This window comes from Cupressus sempervirens, chromosome 1, assembly GCF_028749045.1.
Source record: "Cupressus sempervirens isolate cs-2001-9-10 chromosome 1, ASM2874904v1, whole genome shotgun sequence".
Classification (NCBI taxonomy): domain Eukaryota; kingdom Viridiplantae; phylum Streptophyta; class Pinopsida; order Cupressales; family Cupressaceae; genus Cupressus; species Cupressus sempervirens.
Window position 1 is genome coordinate 136,101,258 of NC_143118.1, and position 12,441 is coordinate 136,113,698.

A 12,441-nucleotide genomic window follows, 5' to 3' on the forward strand; every position below is an offset into this window, starting at 1 on the left:
ATGCAATTTAAGCTATATGAATGTGCAAGTAATCTAGATGAAGTGCAAGCAATTAATCTAAGAAATAAAAGACATTAAGCTAAAAATGTATGCATTATTAAGCTAGATGAATTTAAACTAAGAATGCAAGATGTATGTAAAAATATGAGCAAATGTGAGTATGAATTCCAGCAGCAATTCGATGCAAATTCTCCAAATTCATCCTCTCAAAATGAAGAGATGAGGGTCTCTTAAATAGACTTTCCTGGAATCCATCAACGATTGAGATCGATTTCAATCAACAGTCAGGATTAAAGGTGAAATTCAGTCATAAAGGGAGATTCCAAAATTAAAGGGAGTTAACAGATTTAATTTGAGTAAAATAAGGAGTTAACTGATTCGATTTGAGTAGAAAAAGGAGTTAACTGATTTAACTCATTTTTTATCAATAGTGAACTGAAAATTTCCCTTTTTGAACTGAAGAGAGATTTTGGTGAAATATTTAATTTAATAAAATGAGATATGCTCTCATAATTACATTTTCTATTTAATTAAATAATCTTTTAATTAATTTAGAGGCACTTTTCTTATTTAATTAAATAACTTCATTTAATTAATTAGGAATGGCTTCCCATTTAATTAAATAATTTTGTTTAATTAATTAGAAGTAAGTTCTCCATTTAATTAAATAATTTTGTTTAATTAATTAAAATAGGCACATTTATTAAATTAAATAAATTTAATTCCGTAGTACATTAGCCTTAGGATATAATTTAATTTAATTAAAGTATAAATACTTAATAATTAAATCAAGTAGGTTTAATGCGACTAATATGAGTAAATACTATAGGAATTAAATAATAAGCATGATGAATGCAGATTTAGGTTTTCTACATTTGACAATTAAGTCAAGTAGCGAGTAGCAAAATGAGAATTGCGTATTAGAATAGGTCTTAGGATTGATCAGAAATAGACCAGAATTGGTTAAGATGTCTATGAGCCAATTTTGGGTTATTACAGTGACTCTATTCAATAAAGTTTTAATTGGTATCTCTATTAAGGGATGAGACTCAGAAGGAAATGATTTGATCACTAACATGGAGAATATATATTATGATCAAGAAGTTGATCTATGGCTCACCATGGAGGAAGCATACATAAACCCCTTAGATGCATTTTTCAATTTGGAAAGATATGGAGGTGAGACATTGGCACATTTGTTTATAAGGATGGTGAATATATTTAGGAATTACCTTCAAACATCATGCATCCACGCAAGGAATTAATAAGAAAATTTTGTGAGTTGGGAATATCACCAAGTGATCCTAATTTGAATCTTTTCTTTCAAATATTAGATGAAAGTTCAAGTTATATATCTCCTTTGAATGCATTTTTGAACTTAGAAAAGCAAGAAGATGAATTTGCAACACAATTCTTTATGAGGATGTTTAATGCTTATCAAGAAATACCTTCGAAATGTAGATCTCCATCCTCTATTCTTCTTAACAAAATGCAAGGACTAGGTCTCTTGTATGAGCATCAGTTTCTTATCTTTCTCAAGCTTATGGATAATGAACTAGTTGTAGAAGAGAATGGATGCATGACTAAAGTAACATATGAGTCTAATGATATTTCAAGCTTGAATTGAGAATACATTTGTGGAAAATCTTTGGAGGAATTTGATTATGATGATATTTATATGCCTACAAATGATAGTGAATGTAAAAATGAGGAAGAGGATTCTCTCAATGTGGAAGAGATTTCAGCCCTATTAGATATGGAGTATCATAAGTATGTTGAAAGAAATGGTCCAAAAAAATTCTCAATTCACCATGGTGAGCAAGTTGAAGAATTAGTGCACACTCAATAGGTACTAGATGAAGGGGATGATCATTTTGAAGAATCAAATAATGGAGATGAAGTAGAACAACACATGACATATGAAGAGGATGAAACTTCAGCTAAAAGATTAGAAGAGGATATGCCTAAATTCTCTATGTTCCTAAACCCATTGTTTGAGGAGGGAATATAAGGAGATAAGTTTGAGTTCACCATATTTTCCAATCCATTATTTGAAGAACATTTCCTATGCAATCAAGTCCATATGCATTATGTTGAAGATAACAGCTCTAATGTTGAAGTTGATGAAACTCATATGCATCTAGAAGGTGAGACATCTTTCTATTCATCCTATGAGGAGGGGTTGTTACAAACATGTGAAGAAGATACAAAATCAGATGTGAATGAGGAGATTGCATTAAAGTGTGGTGCTAAAAATTTCCAAAGTATCTTGGCTAATCAAACTCATGGTGAAAGAGAATTTGTACTTTTAGAAGATAAGCCATTCTCAAAGCCTTTTTATGAGGAGAAATAGTATCCTGAGTATGGTGGTAGGGTAGATTGTGTGCAAGGAGACAATCAACCAAAAAAGATTTATCGGATGCTTGTATGGTTGACATGCATGTATCTAAAGATCTTCCATCTAGCAAAGACTACGGTGTACCTAAGGATTTCTTGAATCCTAAACAAAAGTCAGATTGTATTAATAGAGGAATGAGTATTGTTCATAAAAAATGATGCCATCATATTCAGGAGATCAAAAGTGTTATGTGATCAAAATCAAACATTTGATAGAGGAAAGAATAATTGTTGATTTTTGGGGGGCCTTGGGCCACCCAATTTCATTGTGGTTGATGAAAGATCAACCCCACAACTCCCAAGAATCACCTGCATGAAAAAACATGTCATAGAAGAGAGAAGCAAAAACCCTTGGAGGCTGAAATTTTTAGATCCATAGATGAAACATTCTTGATGAGAAAAAAGAGAAATTGTTATAATCAAAAGTGACTTAATTAATAATTACAAAGTGAGATCGTCCTTATAAAGGAGATTGAAACCCTAAAAAGGTCTAACCTAGGTTGCATCATAATAATTAATAAAAGAATTAATTATTAGATGTCTAACATTTAGCTTAAGAAAAATAGAGTTAATTAAGAAATATCCGTTGAAGTTGATGAAAGATCAACCCCACGACTCTCAAGAATCACCTATATGCAAACACCTCTCACAGAAGAGAGAAGCAAAAAACTATGGAGGCTAGAATTGCGAGATACATAGATGAGACATTCTTGATGAGCAAAAAGAGAAATTTTTATAATCAAAAGTGAATTAATCAATAATTACAAAGAGAGATCATCCTTATAAAGGAGATCAAAACCCTCAAAAGGTCTAACCTAAGTTGCATCATAATAATTAATAAAATGATTAATTATTAGATGCCTAAAGTTTAGCTTAAGATAAATAGAGTTAATTAGGAAATATCTAATTACTCTAACACCCTCCCTTAAGATAAACTTAAGGAATAGGTAAAAATCGAGAAACCACTACTGAAAGTAGAATTGGGTCCTAGCAACAAGGCCTGATGAGCTACCCGAGCACAACCAAATCTATGTAAAGAGGAGAAATAGAGAGAACCACATGGGAAAAACCCTACTCTAAAAAGAAATGGAAAAATTGTTAAAAGAAAATAGTGAAGGACTGAAGAAGCCTTCAAACTAGGGAAAGTCCCAAAAGATAGGAACAAAATATGATCATGAAGAACACCACTGAAGCATGTAGAAGCTGCAAAGCTTTATCAAAAGTAAATGTTGATCTAAAGAACCTCCACTGAAATAGAACTTGACTAGGTAGAGAAGACTATAATTTGCATCGAATCAGGAGGCACACAAAGGAAAACAACTGAACTCAAAAATATAGATGGCATGAAACACCAAAGCCTAAAGAGTTGATCAATCAAAAATGGAAGGTTGCAACCAAAGAAGGAATGAAAAGAAGAGTATCTATATGGTAAATGATCCATCTCATTGAAATGCATAGTTACCCTGCTACTACATCCACCTACTACATAGCAACACATATTGAGTACATAGCTCACTCCATCAAACCAAGGAAGCATGAGAAACAATAGAAGAACTCCCCCCCCCCAATGCAAACAAAGATAAGGTGACAAGAAACTAGAAAAGTGGGCCAATAGAAATGCATGTTAAGGAACCACAATCATGATCTAGAAAAGAGTACATATGTGTATTAAGGTGATCAATCTTAGAGACATCATGAGACTAATGTCATAGGAGGGAAGCTCACTAAACAAAGGAAGATGGCAAACAAAGGCAAAACATCAATCCCCATGGTACTTTAATCAAAGTACTATATGTATAATAAAGCACAAGATATGGTGAATCCCAAGAATACAATAATCTGCATGAGTGTCCTCAAATGAAACTACTTTTCTTAGAAGGCAAAACAAGGCAAAATAACTAAAACAAAAATACAAATGCAATATGGCACTTTATCTTAGTGTATTTGCAAGAATGCATACAATGATGTCTAAATAGACTAGAAGAGACATAAGACAATTTTAATGGATAGTACATGTCATGACGAATCATTTGAAGCAACGAAATTGATCCCTAGACGTAAAACAACTAAGATATTCACTAGAATGCAAAAATGAAAAAGATTGAATAGAATGTGCCTAGAGAAGAATCTGGAAAAATAATTAGCATCACTAAAAAGAGATCGAAAAGACCTTTCCAATAATATAAAAAATTCCCAAATTAGAGATTGGATGCTCGATATGTCTCCCAAATTGCAAAATTGTACCCCTAACTTTGATAGAAGAAACAACCATCAAAAAACATCAAAACTGAAAATCATTTATACCACTGTGATGGGCTTGAAACTAGATTTTTAGTGATATCTTATTTGCATAAAATGAAGTTTGTATTCTTGAGATATGAGTGAAAAATTGAAGGTCGGTCCAAATAGAGCTTGAAGGGAAAATGGGTTGACGATGTAGTGCTAACATGGCACTAATGTCAGCAGGTGACAAGTGCAAATTTGACAGTCAAATGATCGACAAGGCAAAAGAAAATGCCTAAAAAATGATCAATTCACTAGAAATACTTGCCAGAAAAAAAAAGTATCCCAGTCTACCGAAAAAACTTTTCAGGCAAAGGGTTGTTGCTACAGAAAAATCCTGTGGCCAAAAATAAGCACGTGCCAAATAAAGTGAAATATGCCAAAATATTGTCTTATGCTAGGAATAAACTTGTCGATGTTGGAAACAAATTTAGTGACAAATAAAAATTCCATGCACTTAAAAAGTGAACATGCACACCATGAGCTCTAAAATTGAACGCAAAAAATGAAGAACGCCAAGACTGCCAAACCACTCAATAATGAGAATGATCAAAACTGTGACTGTATCAAACCATAAATTGTGAACAAAAGCACCAATTATAGATGCAAAAAATTCTTTTGAACACTAGGTAGGGCCAATGCCAATTCAACGCGAGTGTTTTGAAAGAGATTTTCCATAATATAGAAACTGCATGCCAAAGACAAAGATGGGAGGACCAGGTGCAAGGTATGATGTATAGGGATCCAATCAAAGAGTGTCAATCCCCAATACAATATGCAAACCCAAAAAACATTTTTGTGGGAGTGGAGGCCACAAAAAATGGTGGTACTGTCTCCAAGCAAAATATGTAGGTTAAAAAATAGTTGTATTGATCTCTGTCTAAACACGTTATTCAAATTTGAACCACCTGTGGATATTAAACCTGTCCAAGACACATGAGTAAATCTAAACAATTGAGTGTGTGCTTCCAAAAGACTCCCAAAGCAAAAAAAGTAGTGCATGGAGGTGAGAATGAGCCATGCATTCACATGTATTAGCAATGCCTACTCCATAAAAAATCACCCATGCATCCAAAATACTTGCATGATAGAAAAGCATGTCCTTTAATATTGAGCTAGGTACAAGCACACAGAGGATGTTGGGGACTCCAAAGAGGTCAAAGGCTGAAAATAAAATTGGAGGCCATGAAGAATGTTGATGTGGCACAGCGTGCAGCATGATGGTCAAAAATTGCCTCCAAAATCCACATAGACCGCACACCACCTAGAAACTACAACCCACCAAATAGGCTGATAATTCACCGATTACATGCATTAATCATTTTTTTAGCCCGATAGTTATTGAGTGGGCAAAGTTCCCACTCATTTAACTACTCAATTAATTCATTCATTTTAAAAATCTGTATTCATTGTAGGTCGACTGGATTCTACTGACTACTTTGAAGATTCCAACAAAGATTGGAGTTTGAACCAGTGGCCTATGATTGCAGGGTATTCCAAAGAGATGAGGATTCTAAGGAAGATAAAATAACCCATGATTGGATAGACCAACAAAAAATGTTCTCCAATCAACTGGCCAAAGGCACTGCATATTAACTGAACATCGCACAGTCTGGCAAAGACTATGCGTGCTTCTTGATGAGCATGAAGGACTTTCTAATGAATGGCACTAGATTTCTCGCATTTCATTCAAAGGAGTGGGACAAGGTGGACTGGTTGCAATCTCCACAAATAAACTCCACCATCTTCGTAGTCCAAGATGGGCTTTCCACAATTTGAACACTGTAGGTGGCCAAAAAAAATCATCCTCCAAAAAAAGTTGATAAACCATTGGAATCCACCAAGAAAATGGTGAAACTGCCAATCATAAAAATCATTGGGATAAATGGCAGAAAATACCATTATCCACTCATTGTTTCATCCCTCGAATAGAAAGGAGCAATCACTAGAGAATGTGTCCATGAACAAAGAGTGGTGAATAAAAGGAAGCACCAAGGCTCAATCACCAAGAAAGGGTCAGTGATAAGATAAAAAGCATGTAGGGATAGTGTGGTATTGGCTAGGGATACTAGGCATGCAGAGGTACCTTGGTGTGCAATAGCCAAGGTCTTAAAAACATAAACACACCTTCAAAAAATTGTCCCTACAAGTACTTCATGATGTTGATGTACAAAAGGCAAGTGTCGGCTCCAAAAAGTTTGTGGATGAGGCCCAAGGAGTACAGAGAGATGTGCCTGCATAAAGCTTGTCCCAATAAAAATGTGCTGCCATTTTTTTTATCATGCAACCATGGTTACATACAAAAAAAATTGCATATTGATTTTAAAAACAAATCAAGTTCCTTACAAGATAATAATAATTTTTTTGATTAAAAAAATATCATCACCTCGATGTGCATGCCCAGGGCAAACCAACTTCGGTGCAAAAACATTTTGCCCCAGATTTCAACAACGTCCAAACTAGACATATTTTATATAAAAATGGGGATTTTTGAGCACTCTAAGCTCAACGATGATGTCCATTTTTGCTCAAAGTGTCTCAAAAACCAGTGACCATCCAGATCTAATAAAAGAAAATATTGAAAGCTCATGTATGAAAATCAATGCCAAATATTTCACAAACAAAACAAGGGCATGAAGATTTGAAGCTCTGATACCATGTTGAAGTTGATGAAAGATCAACCCCACGACTCACAAGAATCACCTACATGCAAACACCTATCATAGAAGAGAGAAGCAAAAAACTATGGAGGTTGGAATTTTCAGATCCATAGATGAGACATTCTTGATGAGAAAAAAGAGAAATTTCTATAATCAAAAGTGAATTAATCAATAATTACAAAGAGGGATTGTCCTTATAAAGGAGATCGAGACCCTAAAAAGCTCTAACCTAGTTTGCATCATAATAATTAACAAAAGAATTGATTATTAGATACCTAAAGTTTAGCTTAAGTAAAATAGAGTTAATTAGGAAATATCTAATTACTCTAACAAATTTCACCTTGCATCATGTTAAGCATGGATGCTTAGTCTGCTCCTCCAGAGATAGTTATAATCTTATTATGCCCACAAGGGGCATATGTCTCCAATGAGAGCTATTGAGATGTAATTATACACAATGCTAAATGGTAGGAATTCTTGCAAACTCCTCTCTTAAAAAGCTAATCTGAGGATCAACTCAAAGGTTTCAGGCAATCTTGTGACCTACTACAATCCATGTAGTTGAAGATAAATGTGATTTTTTACAAGGAGGCCTTTGTTGGTTCATTTTGATCTAGGATAAGATGAAGAATCTGCACACTACAAAAATAAAACACGCAAAAGAACTATGTTTTTGTATTTTTATGTTTTTTATGAATGCAATCTAACAATGCAACTAGTATGAAATCCTATTCTAACAATGAGGTTAATAAAGAAAATAAAAATAACTTTAAAGTAAATAACATGAAATTGAAATCCTAATGGACATAAGCTACTAAAAACAACACGTCTACAAGTTAAGCTTTCAAAGAAATCGAAAGGTAACCAATGAAAGTAGGAGTAGCACTTCCTCAATTCCACTAATGCAATCATCAGTGAGAAACTTAGTAATCATATGATATTTTACTCTTCATCAAATCACAAGGCCATAGAAAGTGCACTCATGCGAGATAGAGAGATATGTAGGCACAATTCAACGATTTCTTCTTGAGCCAGATATGTCAGAGGAATTCATAAAACTGTAGCAAACACTAGAACTAAAGAGATCACACAACCAAAAAAAAAAGTAATAAAATTTTGGCTCAATCACGATTCAATGAACATAAATTCACAAAACAATGACACATTTAGGAAAGAATTACTACACTCCAAATGCGAGCACCAAAAGCATAATTTTAATGCAAAATAATGATGGCCCTAATTACATATTACAAGGGAGTATTTATAAGAAATCATCTCCTCAATTTGTGTTGAGAGTGAGAGATATCTTCACGCAATAAAATGCTTTTAAATTAATTTTTAAAAACTAATTATATACAAACTAACAATCTAACTGGTGCTAAGTAGGACTCCATCCACTTTTTATTCATTAATTGGATGCATGAGCCTTTACATGTTAAAAAACAAATAATTATGAGATAAGAAAGAATAACAAAGTTTTTAGTGAAAGTGGAAGTGTCTGGAAGTGCTAAAAATGGAAGTTGATCCTTCACTGGGTGTCTATCAAAGTTAAATTGGCATAAAAACATTTTTCTGATGCATGGAAAGCTTTATTTTTGGAACTAGTAGTTAACTGTCGATGAAACTTATGGAAATACGCACTTGTGAACCTACAAACTTGCACACCTACAAACCTGCGGAGCTGCGCACCTCAAAATGGTCCAAAATCTCAAAATTTTACTGAGTGTCAAAATTAAAATTCTGGTATCTGGGTTTTGTTCCCCTTCATCCCAAAGCTATGTTTGGATGTTTATCCTTGAATTTATCTATAATCTCAATAATTTTGGTTGCATCCAATAAATCTAGAGCCTCATATTTATCCTTGACCTTTTGTTTGTAATTGTCTACTTCAATTGAGTCTCAGCAAAATTCTCAAGTTTGGTATCCAATTCTAATAAGGCTTCTTCAATTCTGAAAGCCTACTGGATGTCCTCGTCATTAGTAGCTTCCACAAAAATTGTCTTAAAACTCTCCACTACTACTTCTACAAGCAACAGCTTCTCTTGTTCCTCATCTTCAAAAATATCTAAACATGCATCATTGTAATGCCTCTCTACTTCCAAAATTCACTCTCGAGCTTGGTCCTTGAGCCTATAGATTTCTATGTGTAATGTTTCCATTACTTTATTACTATTAGCAATCTTCTCTATCTAATCATCAATCAAATATAATTCCTCTGTTGTATATACATCTACCAAACTCTTGTACTTTTGCTCCTTTATTGTTTGCAAAACTTTAAAGTCTTTACCCCTGGCCCTTACTTCATCATAATGTTGAAGTCCTGGTTCAAAATTGCCACCATTTTATTCACATTCTCTTGCATGGCATGCAGTAACATTAGGTTCCCCTAGATTGTCAAAATGCCCTTCTCTTCAAAACTTTCTTGTCACCATTGACAGGCTTTTAAAAATGGATTTAGATGCACAGCTCCCCCTTCTTTGAGTATAGTGTTCAAGGTATCCTCGGGGTGCTCAAGATGTAGAGGACCAACAACTTTGACTAGATATCCTCTTAGGATTTTGTTTTGCCTTCGAAGTGTTCGAAGTTTGACCTCTTCATATTCCATGTGTTGGAATGTCTTAACTGGAAGAATGCTTCTGAGAGGGGGGGTGAATCAGAAGTATTGGCCTTTTAACCACTTTTATACCCTTAATAACATATAACTGAAATTAACATGCATGCATATAAACATTAAACAATCATGAGAAACAAACATGCATCACCACATAACACTTGAGATTTTGGTAACATAGAAACCCTCCAGGAATAAGAAGGTAAAACTGGGGTGGGGATGATACCCACAAAATTACTGCAACAATTGATTTCAACCACTTCTGATGGTTTGCCCTATTAAAGGCTACAACACACTATTAAATGTGACCCTGTTAAAGGATTTCTACACCCTGTTAGGAGTGTGCCTTGTTAGAGGACTTAAGAGCATTCAACTTAGAATGCCACCATGTTAAAGGATTTACATAAGGCTATTAAACCTAACTAACTCAATAGGATTTCCAAATTCCTAATACAATTGTGAGAGAGTATTAGAATAATACGCCTAAACTAATGCAATCCCTAATGCTGATCTCAGGCTCTTGATCTGCTCTTCTTTTCCTTGATCTCTACTAGATCTGATTTGCTAATTGTGTTCCTTGTTCTGTTTCGATCAACTAGATGTGTAAATGTTGTCCTTTCCTCTTAATCTTTGACACCAATGTTCTGCAATAACAGGCTCTACTTTTCCTTCTTCTTTTCGCACTTCTCACTACTCCATTCAATGGCATCAATACTCCCTTATAAAGATTAGTGGTTCGTTATGCATCCTTGGATAAAATGTTTCTACCCAAACCCTTGAAATTCATCCATTGGTTGCATGCAATCTCCAATTTTCTGATTGGTTGCATGAGGATCACATAGGTGATTGTGAGGATTTGATCTTATCCTTTTATCCTGTCAATGAGTCATGCATAACCATTTTTCATCTGGGCTTGCGATTGCATAAACTTTTATGTTGATCCTACATTGCTCAGTACATGAAGTAATATTGATGCTTGGCACCATCTATTTTGGATTGCTCAACATCTACTATAGTTTCTGCATTACTCGGCACATGTTAGTTTTCTGCTTTGCTCAGCACCTATTGGATTATGAATTACTCAGCACATGTTGAATTCTATATAGCTTAGCATATACTGTAATAAGTTGTGCTCGGCAACAACTGTAGTTTGCTCAGCACATAAAGAAATTCTACTCGGCATGTATAGTGAAAATGCTTAAGTGTGTTGACACTCATTTGTCAATCTTATTTATTTGATCAACACTATGTTCTTGAATAATTCTTTGATCCCCATGGTTACCATTAATCTAGTTGTATATCAAGTGGGCTTCCCAATCATAACCTCTTTGATTTGATAATTTTGTGGATGAAGGCTTTCTATATCTGCATCATTAGGAGGGATAGCCATTTGAGTGAACAAATCATGATCCCGTGTATTGTTGACAAATGCCAATGGTCTCGCTTCATGTGTTAGGGACTTAGGTTTGTTCAAGATCTTAGCCAACTCAAAAATATCTTCCTCATCAGCATGGAATTGGGGTTTCATGCTTCTCATTATTTCTTTTCTAAGCCACCTTGGAATATGCTCAAGTAAAGACCTGCCTCTTGAGGATGAAGGAGTATGTTCATCTACCTACTTTCCCTTATCACTCCTTAGAGTTGTTTTCCTTTGTGAGGGCTCTTCTTCTGTGGCCTCCATCTCTATGGACCCTGTAGTTTGCACCTCGATGTCTTGGGAGGTTGGTTGAGAATATTCTACCATTTTCCCTTCCTTCAATACTTCATCAATCACCATTTGTCATGGTTCCTCCTCTTGTGAAGGTTCCTTTTGAACCTGTTCTTCTTCTAAACTTTGGGGCGAAGGAGTAACCAAGCCTTTATCTACCACCGTGACTTGTGGTGGAGATGGGGGAGTAAGATTGAGACCCTATGAATTTGGTGGCATCTACATCTAGTCTTCTTATTGGTGTTCACCTGTAGGGGTATCCTTGATCTTATCCCCAACTAATTTTGTTCCCATGGGCATAAAATCAAAATCTAACATTTTGAATATGTCATGACCCACTTCACTCTGCTCATCCACCCATTGTTGTACTTCATCTTCCAAAGAAGAGACTTCCAAGGGTTCCTCTGGGCAGATGGTGGTGTTATTGTGGAACTTCTTCTCTTTTGTTGTTCTACAGCTCTAGCTAGCCAAGTTCTTCCTTACAAAGGCACATGTTCCTCTTCATCTTCCTCCTCTTCTCCCTCGGGAATAGTTTTGGAGACAGATGGGCAGGGAACCATTATTTTAGTCACCCTTTGCCTCTTCTTCATATAGATCTTAGTCCCTTTATGTTTCGTGGAGATAGAAGGGGATGTTGGCTCTACTTGTGGAGGAGGGATAGTGACCTGTTGTATTTCTTCCTCTTCGGACTGGCTCGGCATAAATGGAAGCAATTGAGGGTCCACATTTTCTTCCTATTGCTAGGGTGGTGCTTGTACTTGACCCTCTTCTATTTCGGCCCA